At 32.3% G+C, this 25,495-nt stretch overlaps 1 protein-coding gene and 1 long non-coding RNA gene across 3 annotated transcripts in view; both read left to right on the top strand.

Annotated features, from left to right (window-relative positions):
- Positions 1 to 16,220, top strand: part of LOC126820878 (uncharacterized) — a 31,864-nt gene extending 15,644 nt beyond the window's left edge. Inside the window, exon 3 of the long non-coding RNA XR_007680187.2 lies at positions 15,916 to 16,220. This is a non-coding gene — a long non-coding RNA (uncharacterized LOC126820878). The remainder of the gene's footprint in view (positions 1 to 15,915) is intronic.
- A 3,632-nt stretch (positions 16,221 to 19,852) lies between these two features.
- Positions 19,853 to 25,495, top strand: part of LOC126820879 (semaphorin-5A) — a 61,488-nt gene continuing 55,845 nt past the window's right edge. For both annotated transcript variants that reach the window (XM_050549021.2, XM_050549020.2), the window contains exon 1: positions 19,853 to 20,467. The gene's annotated coding sequence lies outside the window, so the exon portion shown is untranslated. The remainder of the gene's footprint in view (positions 20,468 to 25,495) is intronic.

The following is a 25,495-nucleotide window of genomic DNA, read 5'->3' as shown; positions in this document are numbered from 1 at the left end:
GATAACTTTAATTAAGTGAGAGTGAGGACACTTGGTGTATACTTTTATCACATCAGTACCTTGACTAAGTTCAATAATGATTAACATTTTGAACTAAAGCTAAGCAATTTCATTGGTCGATGCTTTGGGACAAGATAACTATGATTCTATCTGGTAGAGAGTGATAAAACTTAGTGTATAGTTGATAATCAGTTTGATTGCTTGATACTTTTGAAAACAATAAATGTGCGATTAATTAATATGTGTCATCTATTTATTTTGGGATTTCGGTGGGGGACATCAGCCTCACTGTTGGCTTGTTTTTTAACAAAAGATTTGGTCACAGATGTTCATTTCAATGGTGATTCATTCTATTATGACAAATCAGTTGTTTTAATTTTTAGTATCACAAAAGTTCAGATTTTTTCTTTCATAAATTTATATTTTGAGACATTTCAATCATTCTTAATGTACACAAGTACCCTCAACAATGTCATAAAAGTAGACTATGTCTATATTGATGAGAAACTTCACATGTAAGCCTATCAATTAGAATAGACACCTTAGTTCCATGTGACTGAACAGGGCAAATGTTCTGCAAATGCCAACCTAATATTTGACCTCTCAGTCATGTGAGGGTCAGGATAACATGACATGAAAGAATAACATTTGTAGAATTGTACAATTTATAGAAATGAACCAGAGACATCTTTTTATATCTATACCACCCAGGGATTGGGAAATAAAGAAGATATCTTTGTGTACAGAGTGTACAGTTCATATAGATGGCAATCAAAAGAGGAAAAGATGGAAAATAAAAAAAATATGAACAAAATAGATTTGTATCTTTGAAAAACAGCTGATAAATAATATATCTTTCTTTTAATTTTGTCATTTGTTATTTCTTGCTTCAGATTTGACTGATTTGAGTCCCTAAAACACATATATTTTTTTTCATTATTTTTGTTACAAATTTATTAAATTATTTGTGCTTATACGGGTACAAAGAAATAAAAATGAAATGAAATGGTGTGGTACATAGAAAATACAAATCTGTTCAAAATTACAGGCATAACAAGCCAGATCATTCACATAACGTAAGTGTTTATTATTTTAAAATAGATGCATTTTATATTATGTAATTAAGGACAGCCATGTATTAAAAAAGCCTTTTTGAAAAATTGACTGGTTTGTTAGAAAAAAGACAGTCAACTTATTGTTACTTTATTTATCTAAGACAGATTAAAGATGTCTGTGTGAACGAAATTATTTAAAATAAAATTACTTTTGATTATGTATGCCTGAAACTCAATATTTACCTTTATTGTGATATTTTGGTTCAGTGAGTAAGACAGTGGCTCGCTAACCAGGAGGTCACAGGTTTGATCCTGGTGTTTGCCAAATAATTTTCCAATGATCAGTTGAAGAATCGAGGACCTGAAAAGGAATAGTGTCTAGTCATTCGAATGGAATGAAAACTGAGGTCCCATTTACCTGTCGGCAGTAATAGAATTTTTTAACAAACATTTTTTTTCAATTGTCATTGTTATAAATTCAATTTATATGGTTATTAGCCCAGTTGGTAAAGAGAAATAAGAAATTAAATACCATTTTATTCATTTCATTTAGTCTGACATGTTGAGGCTATAAACTATAGGCTGGAGTCTCAAATGTATGTATAAGCTGTGAAGTTTTGAGACAATCTATCAACACCTGGTAACCAAGATGGTGAGTGTTAAAACCAGAAGGTGTGTAATTCAATTACAAATCTATTAGTTGATCTCTTAATCTATTCTCTAGTACCATTTTAATTCTATTCCTGTCTACCTGATATGTCTAGTGTTATTTACTACTGACATCACTCCACTATCCTCATCTCAGTTAATAGTAACTGATCACCAATTCATTTTCAAATACTTTTCCCCCATCTTTCTTACTTCTCCATTCCCCTAAAGTATATTTGGTGCATATTATACTCCATTGATTGAGAATGGCTGGAGGCAACATAGATTAACCATATTATTTAAAATCCAATTAAATCTGCTATTTTGTTATATAAGATATTAATAAACTAACACTAGGGACCAATTTCGGGAAGTTGCTAAAATTTTATATATTCATATGACATTTTATAGCATATCATATATTATCACTATTGTAGAAAAGAAGGAGCGCTCACCCTTGTGCCCCGCTGTATCCACCCCAGAACTGTTCTCTTATTTCTATTATGAACGCCAATATTATAATGGTGAAAATTTGATATATAGATGATATAATCAATATAAATCTTAACAAGTGTGTAATATTTATAGTATTTACTTGATATTGATGAGGACAATATGACTTCAGATAGGGTGGACGGCAAGTAAGCCTGTATAAACATTGGTCAAATAATACAATCTATCCTGCTTTATAATGTAAGTACCTCTTAAAAATCAATTCTTCAAACAAATGTGGATTAAGGTGTCACTTCTCAGGTTGTGTCATATCATTGTTTTATTTTTGGTGTTTGCATAACTTTCTTTCTTTCTTTCTTTCTTTCATATTATTCATTCATTATTTTGTAAATTTACATTAGATGGATTTTTCAGTTATTGTTCAATGAAAATCATCAGCAATAAATTTTGGCTAAATGTAATTTGGAAGACTTTTTTGGGAAGGAAATATATTTTATTGTCTCTAAAAAGGGGTGTGTATGGAATCTATGCATTAGTAAACCATTTTTTGTTACATTTTAAGAAATTCTAGAATGAAATTCAAGAAATTTTGTCTTAGTAAAATTGTTGTCAAAATGTTGTTTTTTCTAAAATTTGATATTGTTGGATTATCTCAACCACTTTTGTTTCTGACGCACGAGAACTTCTTTTCCTAGAGAAGAATGATGGAGAACAATGTTTTGATATGAGGACACCAAAATGCCAAGTTTTCTGTTCAAAATTAGCTTCTTTTTAAAAGACTTAGTTTTAAATAACCATGCCTCCCTTGTTTAGCAGATAACCACCTTATGAAAAATTTCGACCACCCACTTTATTTTGTAAAAAAACAACATACATCTACAGTGTATTGTTCAAATATTTTTTTAGACCTAATTATGTACATGATAACAAAAAATGTACTATGCAATATTCGATTAAAAATCATGACAAGATGATTATTGACACTGCAAACTAATTAATGAAAATGAAATTTATTTGACATGAAATAAGAAAAATATACGATCTTAAGAAAAGTATTTCTTTCAGATACTTGGAAGTATACATGTATTCAATGCAAGCAATCTGTACAATTTCACTTATTACTATTTAAAATAATGTTTCATTGCAGGAAATAGACATTCGGTTAAAGCTGGTGATACTTAGGAATTTGTGTACATTATCTATATTCATTCTTTCCTGGAGAATAGGACCCATTGTATGCATGTTATTATGTTGCCTTTAAGCTTAATTCTTGAAACCAATATGTTACTTATTTGAAATTATGACACTAACGTTTAGATTATGACACAAACATGACATTATTTGTGTATTAGTGACATAACATATAAATTATAATGTTGACATGACATTAAGTAATGTTCAAGTTGTAACCAAGATTTCTGACATCAAAGCTTTACCTGTTACCATTAGCATAATTGACCTTTTAAAAGGAAGTATTATCATATCATTTTTCAAAAGAAAATGTAAATTAAACTTGTCATTTTGGTTACCAGATGTATTATTACTTAATTATGGATTTTAAAATCTGACAAGTTATTTTCACAATTATAATAAAGCTACTTATTGTCGTTGGCAATGGCATTGTTTGGACAATATCTATTTTTTAGTCCACACAAAATTGCACTTTAATTGATTATTTAATTAAGAAAAATCAGTAGACAGGCTTGGATTTCATCATTTCTTTGTAAATACTGAATGAACTGAACCTTTTCTGGACTAATATTTGTTTTAGGGAAATGAAATGAAATGGGGTTTAACGTCCTACTGTTCTGCTCTGAACTGGGCTAATGAAGACGAGCATACGCCATACAGTGTGCTATTAGGGAAATTTTGCCCGGACAGCGGCACTACGGCCTACTCTTATATCGAATTCCAACTGTCAAGGGATCTTTTACGTACATGCCAATGTGTACATGGGACCTTGGTTTTTCGTCCAATCCGAACGACTAGACAGCTGTCTTTGTCAGGCCTCATTTTAGGGATTTGACTTTTGCTATATTGTAGTAGGCCAGGGACTAAATATACCGCTAATTTTAATCAATTCATCTGATGGACACATTCCTCTTTTAAAAGTCTGTAGGTTTACTTTTAATGTTCAGTTGGGAATTTAAGCAGTGTCCAGTAAACAGAGGTACCACACCACAGTAGTTGATTAGGGAAATTGGACCCAGGTTTCGAATCGAGGTGTGGGCAGAGAAGAACCTTTCTGTTCAAAAACTACACCTGCAGGTTCTACAAAGTTGTATACCAAAGCAGAACTATTTATACACCTTTTAATTATTTAATAGCCACAATAAAAACACCTGCAGATTGCTTAGCTTATACCTATAGAGGTCCAAACTGCATATACACATTGGTGTGGATGTAAAAAGGCTCTTTTAACAGTTTGAATTAAAAGATGAGTAGACAGAAACACCACTCTGGGCAAAATTCTTCTCCCTATAATATTACACACTTAGGAATTATGTTATTCTCAATGACCAAAGATATGTATTGATGAAGATTGCTCAACTCCGTTCTTTTCCTTTCCTGTATAGTTACAAATCATGGGTATAGATTTCTAAAGGTAATAGGAATTTATTAAGGACTACATCTCTTTCTTCCCATTTTAAAGCTTGCAAACTATTTTGTAAATCACCAGCCCACTATATCACGCACTGTCTTTGTCACTGTACAGAGAAAGTGCGTGGCTCTAATTTGTGAGAAGCCTTTGAGTGTGTGAAATAGCTTTATTTAACGTCCGCTTCCACCGATGTGATATCGCAGACAAGAAGCCTGTGAATATAGTATGGTCTTTTAAATGTGTTTCATATTTGAAAAGCACAAAGTGATTGCCAGTGATTAGCTAGCTGGATAGCTATAAATTAATAGTATAATTAGTATGTTTATTTACTGATTATATAATACTAATCACTACAAGCTATAAATCACTGTCTCTTTTAATCCTACACCTCTAATCACTCTGTGTAAATCACTATAAAACAAAATCTAGTATTTAAATCACCATCTTTACAACATCAACAATAGTGCTAACATCATGGGATTATTAGAACCTCTCATGAAACCCCCAAAGCAAGCAAATTCATTTTCATTGAACTGTTGTTTGGAGATTTAAAGATAAAAAGAATCTTCACTTGTTCAAATCTTTTGTGAGTGTAAATGATGATGAAATGCCTGTAAGCTGACTGTTCCCATGTTGACAATCCTACATGAGGCAATGATTTGATATTACAACCCCTGAAGCAAAAAACTTCTCTTGGGAGCAGAGACATAAAGAACTGTAGTAACAAGAGTGATCAACGAGGGCATCCTGACATTCCATTTCCACTTCCTGTTGTGGCTGACAATTTGATTAGGATATTATAATATAGAAATAGGCAACTTTACCCAATTAACTCTTTTCACATATTACCTCTCAACTTGCGCACAGGAAATTACAAGTTTTTCAACACATACTTTCATTCATGAAGGTTAAACTAGTTAGCTTAAACAAACCAAGTATAAACATACCCTAAAGCTACATTCATTTTAGCATTGCAAATGGAATCACTCCAACTGATGTGTATGCAAGTCAGAGATTATGAAAGAGAAGACAAGGACGTAGAATTGATAAATGTTCAGGGTAGACATAACTTGTAACATGACTTTATGAAATCTTTAATAAGTTCACTTAAATTTACAGTATTTTGTTCACAGTTCAACCTTGTTGCAAGATAAAAATAACTTCCTGAAGATCAAGATAGAGTGTCTTGTAACACTTGGTTATATGGTCCCATCCCTGAAAAGATCAATGAGAAAATGAAGAGTTCTGACTGGTACAATATTTAAAATCAACTTTGGATACTTATTATATTGATTAACTGCAGGAAACTATTAATTCATATACTATATCACACAGGATTGATATGTGACCCTTGGCTCACCCTGTATTGAAAATACGCAATGACTCTCTTTTTTTCTTCACATGATTGATAATTATTATGTGCGTAATTTGTCTTTCCCAGGAGGAAACATCCTGTATCTAACAAAAATCACCAGATTATAGGTATTAATTTTCAGATAGCAAATGTTTTTTCCACAAAAAAGTATTGAATAATATGCTGTTATACATGTGTAGTTTGCAGCGAAGAATTAAAGGGGAGCTTTGTTGAAAAGAATTTGTGTTACATTATCTTGAAAAAAGTAAATAATTATAGATGACAGTATGCCTAATCATAGATTAATGAACACTCAATATTATTTGTTTTACTATGAAAGTCATTTTACATTACAGTTTCTAGAAATATGGAAATGTAAAGTGTTCACTTTGACTTGGGGTAAAGCAATGTTTAAGCTGCATTTACCCTTGACCACATTAGGGTTCTGTTCCGTTCCAGGCGCAATAAAGTTCAAGAAAATAATTTTACATTGAACTGAAATAACCACACATGGAACCATTCCTCACATACTAAATGGGGAACTTTTCACAGAAAAGTTAGTTTCAGTCACCCAAGCATCTTATCTGTATTGGTACCGTTTTCATAATGTATGTAACGCTTACGCTTTGCCTGTTTACTCTACATAAAATTGGATTTTGATTGTCAATAAATGGGGCCCAGAAAAAAGTTAAAGGGGAAGACCAATGATTTTTATCAAGGTTTGCATAAATCTTATCCAGATTGGTACCGTTTTCATTACGTATGTAAAGCTTACGTTTGGCCTGTCTACACTACTTAAAATTTCATTTTGATTGTCAATAAATGGGGCCCAGAAGAAAGTTAAAGGAGAAGTCTAATAAATTTCAGCAAGGTTTCCATAAATCTTAAATATGTATTCAGAAATAATCGCCTCTGTAACACAAGCAAAAACAGTTTTTGTAAGCCAGAAATTAATTTTTATTAAAATCGGAAGTGATGTAATTGGTTCAACATGTTCGCTGGTCTCTATAGTAAGCAATGCAAGTATACAGATTTGGAAAAAGTTTAACACAGTATTTTGTTCATTATTCGTTGTTAGGACAAAAATATTTTCAAAGGGACTATAAAGCATATTATAAACACGGAATTATATTTTTAATGTTTAGTACACAAAGCCATCATGTAAATTCTGCTTACAAGTGACAGCAATTTCGTCTGCTTATGTTTTTGTGCTTGCTGACATTGGTTTTCAACATAAACAGACCAAAGTTATGGGCATGTAGTGGATTTTGGCACATAATGTCGACGTGAACAACCTTTCTTATCCCTCTTGAGAATGACTGGGCTTGTATCTGTATCTGTAAACTTAGAAGCGATATCTTATATTTCGATAAGTTGGTGTCTGATGTTGACATAATTTGGAAATTTATATATTTATTTGAATATATATGTTCCACAAGTCTGTTTAAAAATATAAAAATACTGTCAGCATATACAAAAACATTCAAGCAGACAAAATATCTTTCACTTGCCGGGTGTCAAACAAACCATGCGATGTTAACAATTAGCTGTGTGGCGTAAATTGGGCCATTTCTTACTGTTCAGTATGAGTGAATTTACGCATTGGATTTGTGTATTAAAACATTAAAAACCACAATATCATATTTATAATATCCCAATAAACTGCTGGTCTCTATAGTAGGCATTTAGAATTAGCGTATGTTTAGCACTCTATCATGTTCACACATCTTCGTTTTCATACAAACAAAGATGTGTGAACATGATAGAGCGCTAAACATACGCTAATTTGGTAGACCAGCGGCCATGTTTCGCTTACAAAAACTTTTTTGCCTGTGTTACAGAGGGGATTACTTCTGAATATATATTTAAGATTTATGGAAACATTGTTGAAAATCATTGGCCTTCCCCTTTAATTAGACAGTATTTTACAGGTTATAATGAAAACAGCCCACTTTATGTATAATTTGAAATATTTGTAATTAATGTGTATACTAACAGTATTATTATAACCAGGTAAAGCATACACTCCTACACTTGGTCAACTTTTTGAATGAATAGAACATAAAAATGAGACTAACCCACCTGGTTAATATGAATTATTGCCTCAAGATTGAAAATATTATGTCTAGGTATATAAAAGGTAAAGTGTGAATTGTTTGTAATCCGTGTTAATCAGCTGACAAATCAAAAGGCTTCACGCCCCAAATAGCAGCAGTCTCTTATTCATTGAGTGGTTGTGACAGTTTGATTAACCGAACATTTATATTTCCATTTTATTTCTGACTGAATGGCTTTTTATTCATTATAAAGATTGTTGATTCATGTGGCTATATAACATCACATTTTTCATTAACAAATACGGACCTCATAACATAAAAAAAGGTTGGAGAGATATCACCACCCTGTAGAAGATTTCAGTTAACATGTTTTCTTTAAAAAAATTTAAATTGATTATAAAATGATATCTTATGATTTATTTGAAGTGAAAGGAATCAATGTTATGGTATTGATTTGGTAGTTTAAAGTGCAATGAATCCATATATAGAGCTTTTATAAGTAATCCCTGTATATCCATCTATTAAAGAGATTCACTTGAGACCTTGAAAAAAAGTTTTTAATAGCATTTTACCTCTGTTTGGCTTGATTGAACAGGTATTCTGTTATCACAAAGTCCCCTTTTTCTTTGGGTTCTATACCTTGATGTATAGATTCATGATGTACTATGAGGGGGATTGGATGGCCGAATGGTTAGCGAGTGGGCGTTGAATCATAAGGTCTGTTTTTGAGTCAACTGGCATGGTTTCGATTCCCCAGTTGTACATGACAAGGAGTAGGGTCGCCTCTCCAACATCAGTCCCGAAATGACCTAGTTTGTGTCGAGTGGACCTTAAACCTGATTTCTCTCTCTCATGATGTAAAGTCAATGGTTTTGTTTTGTCCATTGACAGCTAGTGAGCTGTGAAAGTGTAGTAAATTAGCCATGATTATCACAACATGGGATTATCACATGTGATGAAATAAGATCCAATTTCCAACTCTTCAGCTCACTCACTATTAGACAAGAAACAGTATGGTACAGTAGGTCAATGAAAATAGATTTATTCTAAAATTTGAGCAGATATAGAGGTTCACATTTGTGGTTAGTTTTATCTTTTGCCTTGAAAAAATGCAATATTTAAATTTTATTATTTGACCTCTACTTCGACCTTGAAGTAAGTTGTCTTAAAATACACTGGTTCAATTTAGACATGTATATATATATATGTATTCACATAAAAAGTTGATAAAATAATAGTCTACTCTCAGGTAAAAATATATTGCCTGATGATCCCTGTAGCCGGTTAAAGTGCTTGCTGAAATGGAATCTGTATTTTCTTTCTAAAACTTCATTTTTTGATATATATATTTATATATAATTATCACTGATCATATAAAGTAGCCTAAGAAGATACATCAAGATATATCTTTGCATTTCCACTAGGTGCAAACTCAAAGTCATAAACTGTGTTGTACATGCAGAGTTCAATTCGAATTTCATCAAAGTTTCTGTGATCTTTATATCAAAAACTACAAATTTTTAATTCTTTAAGGCTAATTCCTTGAGGGTTAACAGCAGTAAGTAAATATGGAAAACCTTTTTGATTAGCCTTCATTTCAGTTCAGGTCATCTATTAGCTCATCTACTGGTACTCTGGGTCCCAATAATGACTGCCGTACCATGCAGGGGTTTTGTCCTGATAAGTTCACAACCAAATACATGCACATTAGATAACCGAGCAAGACATGGTTCCCATTTAAACAACCAATATGTTAATTGAAACAATCTCTTAATTCCAGATCAAGACCATATCAAACCTTTTACTTTACAGTTTGAAGTTTGACTGTTTAGGATATTTTTTTAAAGTATCAGATAACTTGTACATAAGAAATCCATGTAAAAATCACTCTCTGCCTGCCTGCCTGCCTGCCTGCCTATGCATAGTTACAGTTATTTGTTCGAAATTTGGCATACTGTTTTACATAGTAGAGTTTCAGACCTATTCATTGAATTTATTCCATCTATACATATATTTTGATGATATTATTCACAGAAATGTATTCACAGTATCAACCTCTTAGATACAAGCATTGTAAAATTTGTAGGGGAAAGTTTTTAATGGTGGTTTTTAAAAGAGGAACAAAAGGGAAGTAGTACTGCATGGCTATAATCAAATAATTCATTGATGAATCCTAAAATTACTTTACACCTATAAAACTAATTATAAAAGTTTAGTGTGGTTTTTCTAGCAATGACATTATACATGTATGTTACATATGAGTTTATTTTTTTGTTTTACAAAAATATACATTATAACTGAGGCCAAATATGTACAAAGTAGGGTGGGGAGTTCGGTTTTGTTTTTAACCGTATACTATAGATGTGAAAGAGTAAAAGGGTGTTTTGTATATATTGGTTTTTTTTAACTGCTAGCGAAACACGTTTTGTTTTCGAAAAGTTTTTTTTAATTATTATTTTATTTTTTTTGTAGATTTTAATCAGAAGTTGTAGCCAAAACTTAGAAGTTGAAACCATTGGCATTGTAAATTTTGTTGGTCTCCACAGGATTATTTACTAAATAAAAATTGGGTCATTTTTGACAAACGGACTTGTTTTCCAAATAGGACATATCTAAGTTATTTCTGAACGGGATTTTCGGCAGGTTTTAATTTTTTTTTATTTTTTATGCTCTGACCGACGTTTTTTCGAAATTCATAAGTTTGCTTGCATAGTTTTAGATTTAATTTAAGGTATCCAGTTGAAACTTGGTAGAGATTAGGAACACATCACTGCCTTCCAAATAACATACTGAAAATTTTTGTAACGCCTCCTGGCCATTTCTGAGCATGAATAGTTCTCTCCATCTTGAATATAGAGTAAAAATGACATATGTTGATGTTAGGCCAAGATGTCATCTTTCGTTTGCAGAGACTTTGTTCAATACGATTTATGAGGTATAAAATGTGGCTTTTAAAAAGACAGAGTCAGTACAACTCCAACTGTTCTGTGTGCCATTGCATCAAATGGACATGAGTACAAAACAGAAGAAGGATCTTACAAGCAGGCTTGTGCCTGTGTTTTTAACTGTGAAGTAAAGTAAGTGACTTTCTTGTGTCAGTAAATTCCAGCTTACATCCATGCTAAAAAATTGTATTTCAGCTGCATGATGTCCGGTGATGCGTTTTCATTGCATATTTTATGATATATAATGAAAAAATTCATGCACAATCTCAGCCATCATGGGTTTCTGATAAATTTTTAAAATTCTGTCATTTAAAAGGGGCATCTGGGTTTAAAATAGAATTTACACATAAAAATACTTAACAGCTAAACCTTAACACTGAAACAAATGTACTTGCTTACATAGAAATATAATTACATGTACTACCGATCAGCACACATAAAACTCCTAAATGGTCTATTTAGGTGAATAGTTCCAATTTTGTAGTGTGAATTTGGTTGATAGTAATTTTCGGGTGTGAAATTTTACGATGAACTAGGCCCAGATGTAATGTCAGAAGTCAGTATGGATATGATAATCAGTTGTATAATTAACTCGTTTTTTGGCTTTAACTTTGATAAAAATGACACATTTTTTACATGCCTAACACTGACATGAAGTAAGAGAATCTGAAATCCTAGAACCTATAATATTTCACAAACACTGGAATGGCTATCCTATTGGGCTATCACTTAACGGGATCAGTATGAAGTTCACAAACAGAAGGTTGGACTCAGTGTCTGTCATGACAATTATTTTGGTAGACATGGACAGAAGATATCATTATGTGGAATATTTTCACAAGGTATTGCATGCATCAGGACCTGATCATAACCCAAACTGTTTACTTTACAAATGATATGGCTATAGATACCTTTATTATGAAAACAAGAAAGAAAATCCCCTGCTGAGAATCACAACAGCTTCTGCTTAATGAAGAATAATAGGATCTCAGTTTAACTCTAGTAGAAAAGGGAGATAATGTTAAAGTTACACTAATTGTGTAGAATGATGGAACAGCATGGACAGAAAGCAACATGACAACAAATTATCTAAATGTTAAAACCAACCAACCATACCAGCCTTAAAGGTAATAGGTTAAGTCACCTCCCATTAGATAGGATATCAATATTATGGGAAAATAGACTAAAATATGGGGATCATGTAATAAATAATAATATTTGGTATATTTGAGATTAATTCAGATTTTCCAAATAACAAGTGGGTTGTAAGTGTAAAACCTGTGTTCTATTACACCATAAAAGTATCTTTTTATGAATGATTAAAACTCTGTTTGCCTATCCAAATTCTAACCACTGTGTTGTGGAGAATCTGAAATTCAGAAAATTATTTATTAAAATCCTATAAGCTGATGTGGAACATGTATTGAAAATGTATTGACCTATTTGCCCAAAATATGGTATAACAAATATCAGCTAAGTTTTAGTTTAATAATGATGATCGTTACTTTGTTCTTCAAATTTTCAGTCACAGTTAATCTCAATTTTTGTAATTCCTACTTTGTCTCTTTTTCAACAGCTTGAATAAATTTTGTGTACTTGAGCATGCTTTAAATTCTTTGTGTTTTTTTATGCTTCATCTTCAACATCAAAGGACGAAATGACATCATAGATTTTCAGAAGACAGATTCTAATCTTTGTATTAATGCTATAAGTACTGAAGATTAGAGGTGCCCAAGCTTTATAACACTTACTGCAGATTTAATGACAGTGATCTGTGAGTGACCTTTAAGGGAACAAATGATGAGCAGATCCCACAAAAGAAACCTGTACCATTGAGGTCGTCATATTCTCATTTACAATGGTTGTTGAAATCATAATTCCAAATGTCATGCCAGATCATCTCTACCTAGACAATTGTGATCTTCTTATTACCTAATCAACACATAAACTAAAGGTCACATGAAAATTATAACTTTAAAGGACATGTCTGTGTTGTCCAATGTAATTGACAGTTCATGTAGAAAGGAGCAGGTTACATGATTCATAATTTCAAAATGCATATTAAACTTTTTATTCATCCCATATTTTTTGCCTGGGGAAAGATTTCTAATCCACTTTAAATTCAAATGCAAGACTTTCTAATCAATTTAAAGGATCACTAATTTCAAAACTTAATTCAGATTTGAAGATTGGAGAAAAATTAATATGATTGGGCAAAAGTAAAACAAAAGATGAGCAAGACAAATTAACATAGCTTAAAAGTTTGATTTAACTTTAGAATTTGTTTTATAAATGCCATAACCAAGACTGTCGCTATAGCCATATTCTCGTATAATTTTGATCAAAATATATCGGAGTAAGCAAACAATACACCTACAATAATAATCTTCCGATTAAAACAAGATTAGGCAATCAAGTTTAGTTTCTTAATAATAAAAAAAGCCACCACAGCTATAGTCTGTTCTGTTATCTTCGCCACACGACTGAATTAAAATAAGGTATGACGTTGCAAAAAGGACACAAGGTTTTTAAGACGTACTTTGTGAATTGAATTCCAAGTTATATTTGACTCTATGTTAACTTTTTAACTTTGAATTTGCGTGTTAAATAATTTTGATTAAATTTAATTAAGCATAAGTTCACAAATTCAAAAGATATTGCTGTGAGTACATGACAAGAAAGGCACAAGTATCTGCCTCTTTTGGATTATTGAAATATGTTCATAATGAAAAAGGAATGAAGGCGTGTATTATTTGTTGACTAACTGATGTGATGCCGATAATGGATGGTAACTATTGAATTGCGGGAATGGAACCAGGGACTGTTTTCTGTTTGAGTATTCAAAAACATTCAATAAAGTTTTGCCGTAGACCATGACAAATATTTATTGCAAATCACCGTTGTGACCTTAAATATCACCCAAAGTCTTTGACATTGAAAACACAAATTATCTGCCTATTTAAATCAACTTTGATGTTATTGTGATCCTGGGCTTCTGATATCCAATATTTAAGACAAAATAAACATTTTACCATTGGCACACGAATCGTGTACCATAATGCATTTCAGTGCCATTTGTAACAAGGGACCGGAAGAACGAGGCTAGACATATTCCACAAGTCATGTCAAACGGTGACAACATATTCTTATCTGGAGAGCATACGCTATAAATAGTATATAGACTGGAATAACCAGATGCTAGAGATTGCCATTTGATTGAGACTTCTGATGTATTTCACTGAAATTAGAGTAAAAACAGAAATGATTGAATGTAAATCAGTTTATATACATTCATATTACATTATTATATGAGTTGTAACACATTTGTGTCAATTTCTAGGTCCCAAATATTAGCGATTTAACTCAAACAAATCAGGGTTTGAATAATTTACAAAACCAACCCACTTTTTCCATAATAATTCGTACTTGGTATCTACCTTTGTAAGCCTGACATATTTCTCAGTCACACAATTAAAGATAATGCGGCATTAGCAAATTTACTTTAATATATTTTAATCCAGTCCCAAGTAATAATCTATAACAATACTAGACCAGAAAGGCCTGTTGTTAACAACGCTTTTACTGTATATAGAATTTGTCAATCCACATCAGCTTGTGTATACAGTAATAAGATGTGTAGTCCCTGTGACGTCACGCACCAATCAACTGTATTAAGGCTGTAATCGAAAATTTGAGAGGACTTTTAGAGTGTCTGACACATAATGATCATATATTATAATTTTAATCAGATTGGTGTGATATTAGCCAAATTGTTTATAATAAACACGGGCTTCAAGTACATACAACTTTCATGTGGTCATTTGATGAGCTCTTTAAGCTAAAACTGAAGAGAGAAACAACTTGTTATTTGGGATTTAATGCAGTGTTACACATTAGTGTATAGATTAATACTCAGACATGTCGTGGTAACACTATATTATACTACACCCCCTCTCTTTAATTCCTTTTTAACATGGACAAAAAAAGGTTTTAAGGGCTTAACTGACAAGTGGTATTATAGGTTAAAATGAAATTTAAGTCTGCTGGTATGTAATTACTATATATCCAGGCCAAGGTTTAAAATTACTACATATCAATTCATGTATATGATAAAAATTTCAATAATGGTGGGTATTTAAGTTATTTTAATATTTTTGAAACATGCATGACCGAGGTTAAGCAAGTGCTTAAAGACATGGGAATAATTTAATCAATTTTGCAACCAATGATATGAGAGCATTTTAGAAGTATATCCATATAGATAGACATATCTACAAGTATGTCACCTTGATTTGATTGTTGTATGACCAGGTTACAAGATTAACACTTATTACTTCCTTCTTAATTGATAGATGTAAGTAAATCGGCATGAAGCCCCATTATATAATTTAATAGCTAAAGGGGTCTGTATAACACTTTGAAGTGATTTCGTAAATCTTGTGTGGAAAAAAGGAGTTTTTACCTCGACAATATGCCAGCTTTAACTGTTCACATACATTATGTAAGAAATCTCCTTAAAGAGTCATTTTACTGAAAATATTTGGATTAGTTTGGACAAGAAGTGGGTACTTGAAGTTAAGCCTTTAAGAGCTTTGTCATGGATTATGAGTACATGTATACTGTTATAACCCACCTGTTACTGGTTATTTTTTTTTGATTTGGATATGATGAGATAGGTTGCAGGGAATGAGATGTTGTGTTAGTAACATGGGTCACTCAGTCCTGGTGCCCTATTTTGTCAAAGGACACAATTCTACACTGTCAAGCTGCCAAAACCCCTAAGCTTTTCCTTTCCTTTCAGATCCTACTACTGTGACTACTGCCGCTGATCAGAAAGAGTACATATGCACAGTTGAGATGCTCCTTAAGGAAGAAGTTTTCTATGAATGTTTAAGAATCAAAGTTCTCCATGGCTGTCCTTATTTACTGTCTCATAAAGAATTTCATAACTTATTTTTTCAACAAATCTCTTTGCCCTAGTTGATCACTTATTTCTTGAGAGGCACTTATTTCTTGAACACATCTCTTTTACCGCCCCGCGCCCACCCCACCAGCCTGTCTGGTTACACATAACTTGTTGGCTAAGAATGAGAACATTCCAGTTTCTTCTCTTGAGTATTTCTACTGTCAAAGAAATTATATTGAGGAACCAAAATAATTTATATTGTATGCTTACATTGTCCAAAGAACTTCTGCAGTGCTTGCAATTCCAAAAGTACTGTTTTAGTGATGCTTTCTACACCATGTTACTTTTATCTTGAGGTGAAAAAAAAAAGAAACAACAAAAAAGAGAAATAATCATTATTTCACAATTCTAATGTTTAACATGGGATGTGATGATAAGAATTTGTTCATGTAAGGACTAAGAAGCTTTGTTTACCTATCTGAATATCGATTATACATTTTTCATATCTTTCAGGCAATGAAATTTAAGAAATAAACTGCGATTTTTGTTGGAAAAAATGATTGATGTGACCTATGGCAAGAATATAGATTACCAATTGATAGAGCTTTCACAGGCTGTTAAAAAAACATGGTCTTTGAAATTAACACATTTCAAAATTTCAACAAGTCAGTGATACTGGTATCTTCAGACTCAGAGAGTATCAGTAGTTCAGAAGTTTATGATGTGCTTATGGAAATAAAGTAACCTATACCACCATAATGAAATTAAAAGATTTTGTAACTCCCAATATCTACATTTAAATCAGACTTTTGGCCAAAGCATTAAAGTGGTAGGTTAAAACATAAACTTCTAAACACTCTTCATCCGTACAGGTGTTCTTGAATGCAATAAATCAAATTGTTATTTTCTTCTCACTCTTTGCAAGTTTAATAATATTAACATTAAAATGACTAGACCCCTTTGATCTGTGTACCGTAATTTAAATTTATTTGATGTATCGATTTGCTGGGGTGGGGGCAGAGGCGTAGCCGTGAAATATATATTGGGGGGGTCCGCAACCCTAACCCCTAACCCTAACCCATTTTTTAAAACCCCTAAAAAATATAAACAAACACCATGTGGCCATGCTGTCTACCAAGACACCGCGTGCAAAAGCATTATGGTTACGTTGCTGGCTAAGCGGGCGATAAATATTTGGTTTAGGCGGTTATGTTTTTGGGTACCTACATGCGATTCACTCTGATAAGTGGCAGAAAAAAATTAACAAAATATTACTGACAGGCTAACTAGACACAATTTTATGGAACACAGATACTTTTCACTCCACACATGTTTCCAGGATGATTATCTCTGTGTTTTATTTTTGCAGTATAAACCATATTGGGATATGTACAGGTTTTATACAGATAAAATCTTAAAGTTGCAATTTCATATTTTTAAGTTATATTTTTAAAATTTATTAAAATAAAGCCTTAAAATAAATGGTATCTATAAACAGTCCTACCTTGTTAAAGAATAATCCTATTAATTCTATAATTCACTATTGCCAGTTGAGAAATTGGCAAAAATATCATTTTAAACTTTAAATTCAAATGTTTGAAGATAGCTATTCCATGGGGGGAATAGAAAAACAAGGGAGTTAATTGTGTTATTATTTCCGGGGTCAAAGGATTTTTAAGTGGGAGAATAATACCTATGATCGTATAATAGTGAGTTGACAACCTATCGAGCAAAAGACATAGAAATAATTATGTTTTGACTTTCTTAGAAAATATGAAATTATCGCTTTAACTAATCCTAATAATTGTTGTAAATAAATAGGAGTTTGGGCCCACCACTATGTAAATTTGGGGGGGGGGGTCCAAGTATATTCAGCCCCCCCCCCCAAAAAAAAACAATTGGGGGGTCGGACCCCCCCCCCCCATATGTGACGCCCATGGGTGGGGGTAGGGGATTATCAGGGATTCTTCCTCATGAAAATTTAGAAAAATCAGAGTGATTTGTTGCGTATATCAGCCACATTACCCCGACCAACAAAAAGCTCAAATTTACAAGTTTCATTGAAACAAAATTGTAAGTGAATATTTTAGATTGTCATTTAGGAGGGGCCCGCCGGGCCTTCACCTGAATTTGCCATTGGATAGAGCTAGTGTTGAGATAAAGCGGATTTTGTCTGCACTGATATTTCAGGCCAAATACACAAGTAAAATAAGTAACCAATTACTGACTTCTAATCATATAGATTTTATCCTTTCATAAATTGAAATAACATTCAGATCAACTCAATACAACACTTTATTTTGACCTAAATCAAAGAGGTTTATATCTTTAATAAAAATTGTAAATGCAGATATTTCTCTGTAAATGACCACAGTGTTTTTGCAGTTCCATCACATAGTAGATTGTAATCTTCATAGTTTACACTGAATAAATTAATTTATGGGCCCTAAAAACAGAGCCCGGCTGAAAATTGACACCTCTTCATTCCTGCACCATGATAAATTGTTACACCGTGGCCCACTAAAAAATTGAAGGGCCATTTTTTAATCAACCTGTGTTAATTAAAAAGAAAGTATATTGACAAAAACAAATAATAAGAGAAAGTATTTAAAGTAGCTATTTGTCAATTCAAATCAACATTGATCTTGTGATCTTATGGGGAAAAGATGGGCTTCTGATATCCAATATTCAAGACAAAATAAACGTTTTACCATTGGTACACGAATCGTGTACCATAATGCGTTTCAGTGCCATTTGGAACAAGGGACTCAAAGAACGAGGCTAGACATATTCAACAAGTCATGTCAAATGGTGATGCTATATACTTATTTGGAGAGCATGCGCAATAAATACCATCGGTTTAGACTGGAATAACCAGATGCTAAATATTGTCATTCAATTGAGACTTCTGGCTTATTTCCCCGAACATAACTGATTAGAAATTACAGCAAAACAGAAATGATTGAATGTAAATCAGTTTATATACATTCATATTACATTATCACGTGTTGCGACCCATTTGTGTCAATTTCTAGATCCCAAATATTAGCGATTTAGCTCCTTTAAAACTGTTAATGAGACTGGCAAATGTTTTTATGGTCGAGGGGGCATGGTTAGAAAAAAATTAATGCTCGTCTTACTCTCGATCTGTTGTTGGGCTTGATCCACACTTGATGATCAAATCAAACTTTTTATTCTTAAATTAATATATTTTTGTTTATCTACCTCTACTTCAACATACTAACAGTCTTATATGCAGGTAAAAATAGACATGCGTTTACTTAAATCTCTGGAATTTACATGTGCTAAGTAACATAATAGTGATTGAGTGAAGATTAGGTTTAGTACCGTCTGCTACTAGCACTCAAATTAATCAGTTTAAATAGGTTTTTAGTGGTATATGTGTATATACTAACGTTAAATTTCTGAGAAGCATGTGACCGATACGACTGTTAAATTTATATTAAAGAGAGTTACATTGGTCTGTAGTTGATTACCTTTAGTAAGAATTATAATTAGCTGCCCTTTTGACCACTAGCGCAATTAATGAGAGAACTATAGGTAGATTATTTGTCTTGTATGAGTGACACTAACCTATACTATGAATGCATTGGCTCATGTACACTATGGTACAAGTATTTTAAGTACATTTATGATAGTTAAAATATGTAAGCACATGTATGTATTGTGATATAGTAAAACATAATGTTGTGTCATTAGACACGTCTGTTACATATTACATACATAAACTGTTACCCCTAATCATTGACAATGGAGTATTCCATTTTGGGAGGAGAGAAAAAAAATTAAGTGAAAACAGTGTAGACACAGGTTTCTTCCACAAGAAACTATCACCCAAAGGGGAGAGTGTGTACAATTTGACGGACAGCTGCCTTTCACTACAATGTTTAGGTCAGATTTAACTAGACCACTATGTGGGCAGTCAGCATGACGACTTAAAGGGACTCTCTTCACTTGGGTTATTTGAGTCAAAGATTTGTGCATTACATACTTCACACTTGAAGGAGTTAAGAATATTCACTTTAGTTAGAGCAAGTTGACTGGTTTTGAAGAGTGGAAAAAACAGACAGCTACCCAAGTTATATGATTAGACCAGTAGAGCCAAGTGTTTCTATTATATTTTGACTCTTTCTCTACATGATTTTAGTGTGTAGACCTACCTGGAGCATTTCTATTTCTTCATTTAGGAGAGTGAGTAGAACAACAATGTAACAGCAATAGCGAATTGGATAATTATATAATTAAGAAAGCTACAAGTATTAATTTCTCTGATTTTATAGTTTACTTAGTATAATCTGATTAGTGAAGTGAGTTGTGGCGTTGTGGTGCTACAGGATTTTATATATATTATTTATATCTCTTGTATTAGGAAGAGCTGCACTGGATTATATTTCTTGACTAGAAGTCTAGAACTTGTTCTTTTCAGGTAAGAATAAACAAATAGTTGCATGTACATTATATACCCACACATTGTAGTTGAGACAAGTAAATACTGTATATCAAACTACAAATGCTTTAAGTTTTTAGTTTCAACAGACTTCTGTTGTGAATGTGGACTGGAAGCAATGGTTTTTAAGGAGACTTTTATAGTTTTTTTAGTCTTATAAATTTTCAAATTATTTTTGTTTTAAATTTGTTTCAAAGCCTAATAAACATTTTAATTTAGTAACTATTATTATATTTTTATTTAGTAACTGACATAATAACATTTTAGTCTACTAACTACCGTAGGAATTGCAAAAACAAAGAATTTTTCTCAAGTTGTACACTTTTATTTATATTATGAGGTGTGTGCAAAAATTTAACTTCTTTGAATGAAATTTGGTTTATCTCAATGTATTTTGTAAATAAGTATGTGTATGATAATAATATACCTGACGCAGAAATTTGATATCTACACAAAAGCTAAGACTAATTACATGTATGTCAGATTTTAATTTGGGGGTTGCAGTACTTCTTTGAGCACCTGTCGCAAAATGATAGATAAAGTATAAGGGGGAGGAATTTTCACATCCCCCCAAAATTTGTTTAGACAGTACACAGTACAGTAAATATTTCAGCAGATTATGTGCCAGAAAAATATCTACCACATCATTTGATGAAATTTCCATTTGAACACAGTTTTGCGTAGGAATAATATAATTAATTCTCTTTATTTCTTTAATACAATTTTTGATAAAAGGAATTTATATTTAAAAGCATCCATCATGAGAGATATATTGCTTTCATAATTATTGATATGGTTTTGTTATAATAGTTTGCTAATTTGGAACTTTGGAGTTGTTGCGATCAATATATATCCTGCTTTTTATCCAAAATGTATATTTAAGACATAAACTTATTATTTTGGTTAAATAGTTTTAACCTGAAGAATATCAAATAAAACATATGTTACATGAAAAAAGAAAAGCCAACAACTCTAGGTGACATCTGAATTTCAAAATATTTATCTGGTAATTTAATAAACATTATGGAATAAGGTTAAGAAAAATATTTTAAACCAATCGAGTGGTTCACAAATGTCCAGCTGTAATCACAAGTTATTGACTTTGCAAAAGCAGTTTATCAGGATCTTGGTCAATTTAGCAGTCTATATATGGTTATTACAGCTTTAAAAGACAGTTATCAGAATATCAGGTCATGAATTTCAACTTTAATTAGTTATAGAAATATACTTGTATTGTTTAATTAGGGGGGTTGAATGACAGAATGGTTAGCATGTGCGCGCTGCATCATAAGGTCTGTCATTGAGTCAACTGGCGTGGTTTCAATTCTCCAGTTGTAGATGACAAGGAGTAGGGTCGCCTGTCAAACCTTGTGGGTTTTCTCCGGTTCCTCCGGTTTCCTCCCACTGCTAAAGACCCATATGCACAAGCGAATTATTGAAATAAAACTGAACCATATGTTATGCCCCAAATGACCTAGTCTGTGTCAAGTGGACATTAAACCTCATTTCTCTCTCTCTCTCTGTATTGATTAATCAATTTTATTTTCCCCTACCTTTTGAAGAAAGTGGAAAACAGGGGACTATTAAAATGGGTTTCATCTGTCTGTCTGGCACACTTTTTGTGACAAAATGTCTTTGGTTCTAATTGAGGTAGAAGGGTTATAATTTGTGTAATTGTTTAGCAGGTGAATGCCTTGACTTGAGGTCAATGATGAGCATTTTGTGCTTAGTCTAAGCTGAGATGAAGCAATTTCATTGGTTTAGGTTTTGCGACACAATAAATCCTTAGTGTTGATGTTTAGTAGCGAATGTTTTGACTGGGTTTGATGATGAGTATTTTCTGCTTAGGCTAAGCAGACATAAGCAATTTAATTGGCAGAGACTTTAGAACACAATAACTCTGCTTCTAACTGAGGGGAAGTGATTAAACTTGGTGTATAGTTTCATGTACAATATACCTTGATGAAATTCTGTGATGAGCATTTTCTAGTTATGTTATTAGGAGTGATAAACAATTTGATTGCTAGAGGGTTTATGAAAAGAAAATGTGCAAGGAATTATTGAATGTCATCATATTATTTTGGAACTGATTGTGGTGGGACATGATCCTCAACTGTTGGCTTGTTAAACATAATATGGCTTGAAAGATCTATGTTAAAAAATTATAAAATATAATTATTGATATGAATTGCAACTTAATAGAAGAAAAGGTAATAGGAGACATCAAACTATACAATTAAGGACAACTGTCTACGTTTTGTGTTAAAATATCGGTTTATTAAGGCAATTGTATCATCACTATTGAGATGCATGAAACCATAGAAGTTTGAAGTTTATGTTCACTCTGGATCATTTGTCTTACAGTTATGTGTATATGTATGCTTTCTTCAGACCTATATGATTTCATTACATGATCATAAATAATGTCATCATTTTAGGTCTGCATATTACATGTCTTAAGCAAGCTGTGTCTAGTCAAAATGATTTTTCAAGATAAACTAATGAGTATATAAGATACATTAAGTATTGCTGAGAAAAGATTATATAAACATGTCCTTAAGAGGTGTTTGATATTTAATGGGAAGAGTTTTAAAATTAAATTCAATCATAAGTGGATTTCAAAGCAAATTGCTTCTGGAGCAAAAAAGGTTTTATTCACGATAATTGAACAGTACTTTGAGTGATCTGTAAACATTGCTGTATACATTGATGACATTTTTTTTTCAATTTTCACGGATGCAAATTAAATTACAAGGTCAAATATAGAGGAAATTTCCCATCATTTAGCAACCATTATGTTACGATTACATAACTAACCCAAAACTGGTGCAATGTAGGTCTTATATATGTTTTATATATGATCTTGATGATGTTTACCGTTCTTGTCATTTTTTGTGGTGTCTAGAAAATAAGACTGTCAATAAACTCTTACATCGTGTTAGACATTTGAAATGGAAGAACATTTGAAGAGAATTTCCCAAGAATTGTTTTACTGCTCGATTCCATATTAGATATTTGTTATTAAGATTTTTCCTTTCTGGTCCACAAGAAGTGTAGTGTTGCTCAACTAAAAGACATTCCATTTAATTCTACTCATATTAAACAAAAATGTGGTCTGTGAACACATCAAGGATCCTAAGCAGTTGGAATTCAATTGCTGCCCATGTTAAAATTTGCCCCCTTCATTCCACAAGCAACCCTGATAATGAATACATAAATTGTTTAGTTTTAAAAGTAACTAAAATACCGGTAGTGTATTATTGACAGGTCTCCTAACCCATTCATACTTTTGCTAATTTAATTCTCTTCTTACCATGTTGAAATGAGCACCTGTTTATGAATACTGTGAGAAGTAATGTATAGTAAAATCATATAACTAAATGTATTTCCTCTCGATTTCATGAATATATAATATACAATACAAGAATTATAGACTTTAATGTATAGAATTTATATATTTGTACAATTGAATGATATCGGTAAATGTAGTAGATGACACATGCATGTAGGATTACGTTTTCTTGAATTGATGTAATATAATATTATTTGGGCAGTAATCCATTGAAATTGAATAGTTCATAAAGACTAGCCTTTCATAACATATTGATAAGCTATGCTTTACTTCTGTGAAAATTATTGACTTTTTTTCAAACGAATTAGGTCTCGGTCACCTAAACATGTGGATGACTTTTGAAATGAAATGAAATGGGGTTTAGCGTATACTGTTTGGCTCCAACTGGGGCTAATGAAGAAAGGCATACGCCATACAGTGTGCTCTGAGGGTAATGCCTGCGAACAGCGGCACTAAGGCCTACTCTTATATTGAATTCCAATGCCATGGGATCTTTACGTGTGCACCAATGTGTACACGTGTATGAACGACTATACATTCTTCTGCACCACTGACAAGTAGGAACCACGCCGGAAAATCCAGATGAATTTTCTCTGCCAACACCGGGATCTAACATGGGACCTCCAGGTTAGTGAACCAACATCTTACTCACTAAGCCACCACAACTTTTGAATTAGGCAAACAGTATCAAAGTTATGGGCATGTAGTTCATATAAGTTGTAAAGAAAGAATTAGTTTCAAGATTAGCACAAGACACAAGTCATTGATCAATCTGAAAATAGTTCTAAGATTTATTTCAAACTATATTTTGTGAAATATAATCAGTATTTCCCACTGAGATGTATTATTTTGAACTATTTATACTAAATTTAATAAATGGGATGAGAATAAATGAGATATAAAGACTTTAACTGATAGTTGGTGCTGTGCCAGATAGCAGTACAATAAGTTCCTATTTACAGTTACAGGATAACGAAATTTACCTGTATCTATGAAAGAAATACAAGTTGAGAGTTTACTTAACATGTATCTTTATCTTCCCCAAAGAAATGGACCTGCAAAATTCCAAAGTTACTTCCATGTAAATCACTCAACAGAGTTTAAATCTAGTGTTGACAGAAATTATTGTAATTAACCTAGTAGTTTACCTAACCACCACATAGTATTGTGCCATGGTTTGGATTAACCACACTTACAACAATTAAACTAGTATAAGGTTGTAACCACAGTCCTCCGCTGAATTAAATGTACACATGTACTGTAGTCTTTAATTTAGTCTACTGGTTATTATATTATTTTTTAGACATTTGGAATTTGAAACACTTAAAACATTGATAGCACTTTATAATTGAGTATGGATGTAGGTCCATTATCTAGCACACTGTTAAATATTGGCACTGTATACTAGTACATGAACGATACAGTTTCTATTTAGATTCTTTTTAATTGTAAGGGTTGTTTTGATTGAAAATTTAGAAGCAGTATTATCAGTAGGTCTACTCCATGGCTCAACACTCTATTAGTATTGGCACCCATTCTATGCACAAAACCAAAGATAAGTTTACTAAAAGGCTTTAGGTTGTAGCAAAAATTGGAACAGTCAATAATAATAGTATTATTGTAGTCGGCATGAAAACATTAAACTGATATTCTGC

Source organism: Patella vulgata, chromosome 5, assembly GCF_932274485.2.
Source record: "Patella vulgata chromosome 5, xgPatVulg1.2, whole genome shotgun sequence".
NCBI classification, from domain to species: Eukaryota; Metazoa; Mollusca; class Gastropoda; family Patellidae; genus Patella; species Patella vulgata.
This window is presented reverse-complemented; position numbering and strand designations above follow the sequence as displayed.